This window comes from Drosophila virilis, unplaced genomic scaffold (genome assembly GCF_030788295.1).
Source record: "Drosophila virilis strain 15010-1051.87 unplaced genomic scaffold, Dvir_AGI_RSII-ME tig00001170, whole genome shotgun sequence".
In the NCBI taxonomy this organism is placed as follows: domain Eukaryota; kingdom Metazoa; phylum Arthropoda; class Insecta; order Diptera; family Drosophilidae; genus Drosophila; species Drosophila virilis.
The window spans coordinates 2,581,015-2,588,771 of NW_027212828.1; the positions used below are offsets into that span (position 1 = coordinate 2,581,015).

Genomic DNA, 7,757 nt, shown 5'->3' on the forward strand with positions numbered 1-7,757 from the left:
CAAAAATCTGCCAATATTTCAACTTTTATCTTCCCATATTTTTAAAATTCTTCGATAATGGCCAAAAATGCACGGTAGTTTAACATATAAATTGAGAAGTATCAATCAATTTGCTTTCACATCATGAAAATCGTTTTGAAGTTACTTGCATTTTCCATATTTCTTATTATACCCTTTGTTAATAAAAAAAATTAGCTGACAACATTACATACTTAACAAAACATCAAAATGGCGGTAATATAATAAAATGTATTTATCAATTCTCTGATAATGGCCCCAAATGCACGGTGGCTTAACTTATAGATCGCCAATTATCAATTATTTTGATTTTTACATCAAGAAAATTAAGATATTCGAATTTTTTTTTATTATACCCTATGTTAATGTAAAAATGCAAAATGAAACTTTGCCGCAATATTTATGAATACAAATGTTAAATATGTAATGTTGCCAGCCAGTTTTATGGTTTAATTTAATTTTTTTTGCAATTCTTCATTTTCAATATATTTGGTTGCGTGCTTAAAAACATAAATAAATGCATGTAAAAATGACAGATACTTTTCCGATAACAAGTACCAAAACTCGACACTAAGTCACCGACGCTAGTTTGACGCACATCGAATAATTCATTATCAACACGTGCAATCGCTCACTTTTAAATGATTTTGTTAATGTTTTATGTTCCCCAAAATCATGTAAATTTTATTGCATAATTGCAAAAAATTATATTATTCACAATCTACATTAATTTTTTTATAGTTTTAAAAATTAGGTTTCCGTCATTCATTAAGTATGCTAATTTAATAGTGCAAAAGCCTGCATATACAAAGAGGAATTTTTTCCCTAAGGTCTTTGAAAAACAACAGTTTATTAGTAGTGCTACTTAAGAAATAATTTTCAATTATAAGTATAAATTATATTAAAGTTAAAACTCCGCTGCTGCTGTCGCCACTGCCGTATCACCGCTGCCGCTGTTCTTGCTGCCGAAGTTGTCGCTGTCGCTTCTGTAAGCTTTGTTATTGTCGTCGTTTCCGTTGTAGCTTAGATAGGGTGTCCTATTGCATGTTTCGCTCCAACTGATGGGCTGTTTTGTGGAAACCGCTGTCAAAGGTGCATGCATTGGGGCCGTAATAATATGGGAGTGTGCATGTCTTCTTGGTTAACTTCGTATTTTACTTCCCCCTTTAAACACGCCCTCGGATGCGATGTAAAAGCGTTTTTGATTTGTAACTACGCTCGCTTCTGCCGCTGGTTCTTCTTCCACAACTACTATGGTTATCTGCTGTCATGTAGCGAAAATCTTGCGCCTCATTAGCGTAAAGTTGATTGTTGTTGTAGCTCTTCAGGGTGTCGAGCTTCAAGGTTTTATTCATGTTAACCTCCTTTAGCATTTGCAAGGAGAGTCGACTGTTTTTTGTGCAATTTTTTTAAATAGGGGTGGTGTGGCTTCTGCAAGGACTACCTCGGTTGATTCATACAACTCACCTCCTATGGCAACGGTTGAGTTTTGTAACTGAAATAGATATGTTGCTCGAGTTCCATTTCTTCTTTTTCGATTCCCAGCTTTCCGTCGAAGTCATTGAGTTGTACCACTAACCAAACAACATATAGACTGGATATCACATACAAACAACGTTGTCACAAAAAGTATCGGAGGCATCTGGTCCAAAATCGCGAGTAAGGGAGTAAGATATACATATGATGTATTTTTGAACCGCTTACTCTACAGGAAAGTGCTTGGCGCACTCTCTTCCATATGACTTGTGCGATAGAATGGCAACGTGGCTAACTTTTATCTCGCTCGCACTTACTCTCAGCTCTCAATGCTCTCTCTTTATGTTTAGGGATCGTTTCAATGTGTGTGTGTATGTGTCCGGCAAGCAAAACTGCGCAAAAATTTAATTTACCCAAATGCTGAGGCATTTCTACCCTTTTGAAGGCACGAGTAATATGAAATAGAGAAATGGTTTGCCACGTCGATGCGAAATTCTGGCATTTTAGTTCGCTATCGTTGGTAAGGGTACCCAAGCGTTCCCATGAGTGCATTTAAAATATTTTGGACTCGCTATTCACGCATACTTGTATATTTTGTATATGAATAGAAACATTTATGCGCTTGTGTGCCTGTTGCTAGCCTGTCCCCGATGCAAATGTAACAAAATTTTGGGATTTCTTATTTTCGACCTCTACACGTAGACACACAGATACAAATGTCTGTGAATGGACAGATCATGGGCGCAAAGAAAATATCATTATTGGCACGCGTCTGACGCGCGCCCTTCTTTTTTAAGATTTTTGATGTCCAAAATCAGAAATCCTATAATCTTGTTAAATTTTTCATCGGGGACAGGCAGGCAGGCAAGCAACAGGCACACAAGCGCATAAATGCTTCTATTCATATACAAAATATACAAGTGTGCGTGAATAGCGAGTCCAAAATATTTTAAACGCACACATGGGAACGCTTGGATACCCTTACCAACGGTAGCGAACTAAAATGCCAGAATTTCGCATCGACGTGGCAAACCATTTCTCTATTTCATATTACTCGTGCCTTCAAAAGGGTAGAAATGCCTCAGCATTTGGGAAAAATTAAATTTTTGCGCAGTTTTGCTTGCCGGACACATACACACACACACATTTAAACGATCCCTAAACATAGAGAGAGCATTAAGAGCTGAGAGTAAGTGCGAGCGAGATAAAAGTTAACAGCGTTGCCGTTCAATCGCACAAATCATATGGAAGAGAGTGCGCCAAGCACTTTCCTGTAGAGTAAGTGGTTCAAAAATACATCATATGTATATCTTACTCCCTTACTCGCGAGCTTGGACCAGATGCCACCGATACATTTTGTGTCTACTTCTGGTACGCATGTCTAGTCTATATGTTGTTTGGTTAGTGGTTGTACTTTTCCTCTTTGATAATAAAAGATGTTGGCTAATGATCGTTTTGCAATTCTGAGCTTGGCTTTTCAGAAGTGCAGTAATGCATGTATGGTTACTTAAGTCTATTGGATTGTTCTTATTAAATATGATTATATGTTATGAGATTCGCAAGAGTCTTTCAGTGCATATATCATTTGGCCACATTTCACAATGTTTTCGTATTTTATTTTGATTATTGTATTAAATTTTTGAATGTTGCTATATAGCTAGTAGGCTTTTGCCATTTGTTGCTATTATCATTTGAACATATTCAAATAGTTCTTCTGTATTTAAGAACATTACTTTTTCTTTTTTTTTTTAAATTGTTTCTATTGTTTAGACTCTAATTCTGTTTTTGCCCAATCTATTGAATGAACTAGATTTGTTAAATCGTCTTTAGAAACTCGAATATTGAATTTAAGTACCGAAATTTTTTCTTCGTTAAAATTTTTATTTATTTTAAGCTATATTAATTATCTCATTCGTGACTCCGCATATCTTGTTGATTTTATTTTGCAATATTTTATTTTTCAAAACTTGTTTGATGTTGTTTTCTAACTGCTCATTAATTTCTGTTACTATTTCGTGATCACTGTGGTCCGGCGAGCCGGCCAGCCATTTCCAATCTGTTCCCAACGCATATATCGTTCTTGCCGCTCTTTGCGAGGTTCTGAGTCTGCGTAGATCATTTTTTTTTATTTTTCAGTGCCGTACTCGAGCAATGAGAATATCTGGTGTGTGGCGTACACCATGCAGGGTATCTTCCAATGTCTGGAAAACTCTTTCGTATTCTTCAGTGTCGAATACATGGATAATTTTGAAGGTGCCGTTGTGCACTGCGGCTAAACCCATTTTTATTGGAATAAGCTGTGATTGTGAGTAGTCTAAAATTGTCAACAGCCCCATGTTTATATTATTTTTATGGACTTGTCTTCCGTTTTTTTGTAGTAATGGTGGTTTTTCCGTTTTATGCTTCTATTTCTTTTCTGTATTTTGGTTTGAGTTTTCAACCTATTCATTTGTCTATTTTAATGTAAATGGTATCTCCAATGTGATAGTTCTTTAATTGTTTTTTTTTTTTTTTTTTTTTTTTTTTTAACATTTTGGTATTTATGACCTTTTTCTAGCTTTCTTATGATTTTTCTCTTATCTGCTGCCCTTGCATTTCTATTTGTTGGGGATCAATAATATTTTGGTTGCCGAAGATATATCTATTGGTTTTCCTTTTACTGTTTAGTGTACTGATTGATTATATAGTTGAACTGCTTTGATTAGATTAGATCTCCAAAATTTTCGATACCCTCGCCTTTTTTTATACAACGTATGCTTTCGATTAGTGTTGAATGTAATCCCTCAACCTGCCCGTACTGGTAGATGTGTATGGCGGCGTCGTAGAAACTGTTGCCTTAAGCTGGTCTTGCTGCAGAAATTTAATAGATGATGCATTCAAAAACTTTTCGTTATCCATGACAACTAGTTGCGGCATGCCGAATATCATTATGATTTCCGGTAAGGTGTTTTTTTAATTTTCAGCTGCCTTTGATTTAAGTATTTTAACCAGAGCGTATTTTGAAAATTTGTCGATGGCAGTAAGTACTAGATTCTTCTGAGTTATGAACAAGTCGATATGGATTATCTGACCTAGGTACGAAGGTATAGCTGTTTTTTGGATTGCGCCACATGGTGGTCGTCTATCGTATTCTGTTTCTTTGCAAGTTTCGCATGCGTTTGCCAGTGCTTCTGTTTCCTTTTTAATATGTGGGAAAAATAATCTACTTAATATCTGTATCTTGTTTTCTATGGAGATTCTATGTGCTCTGGTGTGTTCTTTCGTCAAGATATTGTTCCCCTCATTTTTGACTGTCTACTTCTAGTTTTGCGTATATCGGACCTTATAACTGAACTGAAGTATGAAAGGAATATGTTTTGTATCTTGCCCATAACCACTTCTGAGGTGAACAACCCGTTCACAATTTTTCAACTCATGAGTTTACCATAATGTTTTTTGCTAATAAGAGCAAAGCTCAAAGGCTGTTGGTCAGTATGTATGACTACTTTAGCGGTACGGTATAGATATATTCGCCAGCCCTGGAGAGCTCAAACTATGGCCAGCATTTCTTTTTCTTCCGCTTTTGAAAAAGTACGGGAAATAAAAGTGATCAGTTTGCTGTACTGTACTGCTCTAATAGCGAAGTTCGAAGCATCGCTTGTCAATTGGAATTCTTTACCAAAGTCGGAGTATCACGTCTTGGGAGGCTAGTGTTCTTTTAATCTTATCAAACGAGTCTAACGCTTTATTATCCAGAGTGATTTTTATTTTAGCTGTGATGTCCTTTGAAGATCTACCGTTGTTGAATCTGCGATAATAGCTCGATAAACCCAGAAAAATGGTAAATCTTTCAGAGTTTTAAGTACAGGGAACGCCTTGATGGCTTTCACTTTCTTTTAATGCCATTTTCTGAAACAGTGAAGCCCAATATATCAATTTTGAAGTATTCGCATTTATCGATTTGAATTCTCATGTTAACTTTATGCCAGCGCTGAAATATGGACGGCGAGTTCCTTAGACCGAAGTGCAGTCTAGTGAATACGAATTTTCCTCCGTTTACGGCCAAAGCCGTTTTCTCAATATCCCTTTCATTGAGTGGGATTTGATGGAAACCGCTCTTTAAATCGATGACTTAGAAATACTTTATTTCGCCTAAATGTGCGATTATTTAACTAAGAGACTATTAAAACAAAGAAATCAACGTCTGAGGCATCTGCCGGTACGGGCATGTTTATTGTCCTCTTGATATTGACTAGGCAGTTCTCCAGGTGCCTCTTGTCCTATAGTTTCGAAGTATCCCTGTTCCTTCACACCAAATGCATAAGGTGATTCTACCTCGTTTCCGTCTGTGGTCGGCTCCTTATTGCCAGTGGCAATGTTAAATTGCCTTTGGAATTTCTGTGGGGGTCCTGTGTAGGCTGCGGTAGGTGGTCGTTTTCCTGCTAGATCATTATTCTCAGATTTGTTCATATCATTTAAATGTTTGGAACTAATAGACGGATCGATTTCCATGGGAATCGATCTAGGCTTGGGGTTTTGAGCCTGTGGGCGCGGTGGCTCCGGAAGTTCTGTGCTGTGTTGTAGGACACCATATTCTTGCCCTAACACTGGTCTTTGCCCTTGGTGTCTTGTGACTATTGGATTTGGGACTTGCCTAGGTGGCAAGGGTGGCGCCTACTGTTTATATATCAGAATGAATGCGTTCCTATCCTCCTGATTTTCACTTATCCATACAAATGAAGTGCGTGGCTCAAGTCTCTCGGTTTTTTAATAGCTAATAAGTGGGGTAAATCGCCATTTAGCCGACGTACAAAGGTATCCATGGCTTTATTTCGATCATTTTTTGCTAAAGCTCTCACGGTTTCCACTGATTCTTCCTACGAGCTTATTTGGTTGAGTATCAGAGACAGCTGATAGTGGACTGCCTGATTTTTCGACCTTGTACCAAAAAGAACATTTGGTATTCAGACAGATATTGCCCACCAGTTCATGGGAGTAATATATGATTCTAGTACTACGTCGGCTTCTCCGACTATTTTGTTTCGTATAGGTAGAGTAACTTACTAATATTTATAAGTCTCTCTCGTCCCTCATATAAACTCATTATGCGATCTACATATTTCTTTCAGGAGTTAAATATAGTTCTTTTCCCGGAGAATTCCGTAATTAATCGCGTTATCTCTGGGACGGTCTCGTGTTCGCTTCCAGGACCTGGCCTTGCGATTGGATTTCGGACAACACATCTACCATGTCAGAGTTGTCCGTAGCTTGTCTTATCAGATCGCCTCCTTCGAGGGTCTCTCGGATTACACCAACTATAACATCTCCTAGTTCTGGTTTAGCAATAGGAATGCTGCTAGCTGGTTGCCCTCGCGGTGGGCCGCGCTTGGCCCAAGGGAAAGGCAGTTGATAGCTTTGGACAATTCGTCTTGCATCTTTTTCGGTATTTAGTGTTTTATTGTGAACCATACAAAGAATTCTTTACCGACTACTTATAGGGTATACTTCTTTAATTTATTTTCTACTGATATAGGGATGTTTAAAATATTAACACAAAAATGTAAAATGTGACAATGATAATCAATTTAAAAAAGCAGTTAAATATCAGAATTATTCGAAAAAGGAAGTTGAATTAATAAGTTATAAAAGTTGGTTAGTTTCCGTAAAATAAATTTGTATCCTTATATGAAATATGTTCGCTGATATTATATTATAGTTTATTTTTTGTTAAATTCTTTCAAAGTGATTCGTTAAGTTTTATTCTTAAAGATTTTTCGTGTTATTCAATGCAATATGTTCACTTATGTTTAATTTTATATTTTTTCTTTTATTTTTTGTAAATGTGTGTTTCACTTAAGGGATACGTGTCTGGCTACGCAGCCAAAACTGCTTGAGCGATCTCGCAACTGAGATCGCTCTTAAGATTTCATTTACATTAAGCTTGTGCTCTTCACTGTAACGATCGTTTTATTGCCCTTGCATTACTTATGCGAAGGCCTCGATGCTGCGAGTTAGTTAAGTTCGTTCGCTTCATGCATTTGGTACACATCGCCCCATCGCCACATCGCATTACTCAAAACTATAACTACTCAATTGTCGCTTCGCTCAAATTGGCACGCACCAATTCGGGCTCGCTCGCCTATGCAAAATCATTGTTCTTAAATATTAAGCACATACCGATTCGGGGCTATCTGCTTTTCGTAACTTTTAACTAATATAAAAACAAATTGGAACACAAGAAAAAAATTAATGTTATTTATATCTATTTGTGAAAGGTATTGAAA

At 36.9% G+C, this 7,757-nt stretch overlaps 1 long non-coding RNA gene across 1 annotated transcript; it reads left to right on the forward strand.

The window, feature by feature from the left end:
- Positions 1 to 602: 602 nt before the first annotated feature.
- Positions 603 to 7,427, forward strand: LOC116652332 (uncharacterized). The gene is made up of 2 exons (XR_011417119.1): positions 603 to 1,006; positions 6,603 to 7,427. It is a non-coding gene; the product is annotated as an uncharacterized lncRNA (long non-coding RNA).
- Positions 7,428 to 7,757: the final 330 nt, after the last annotated feature.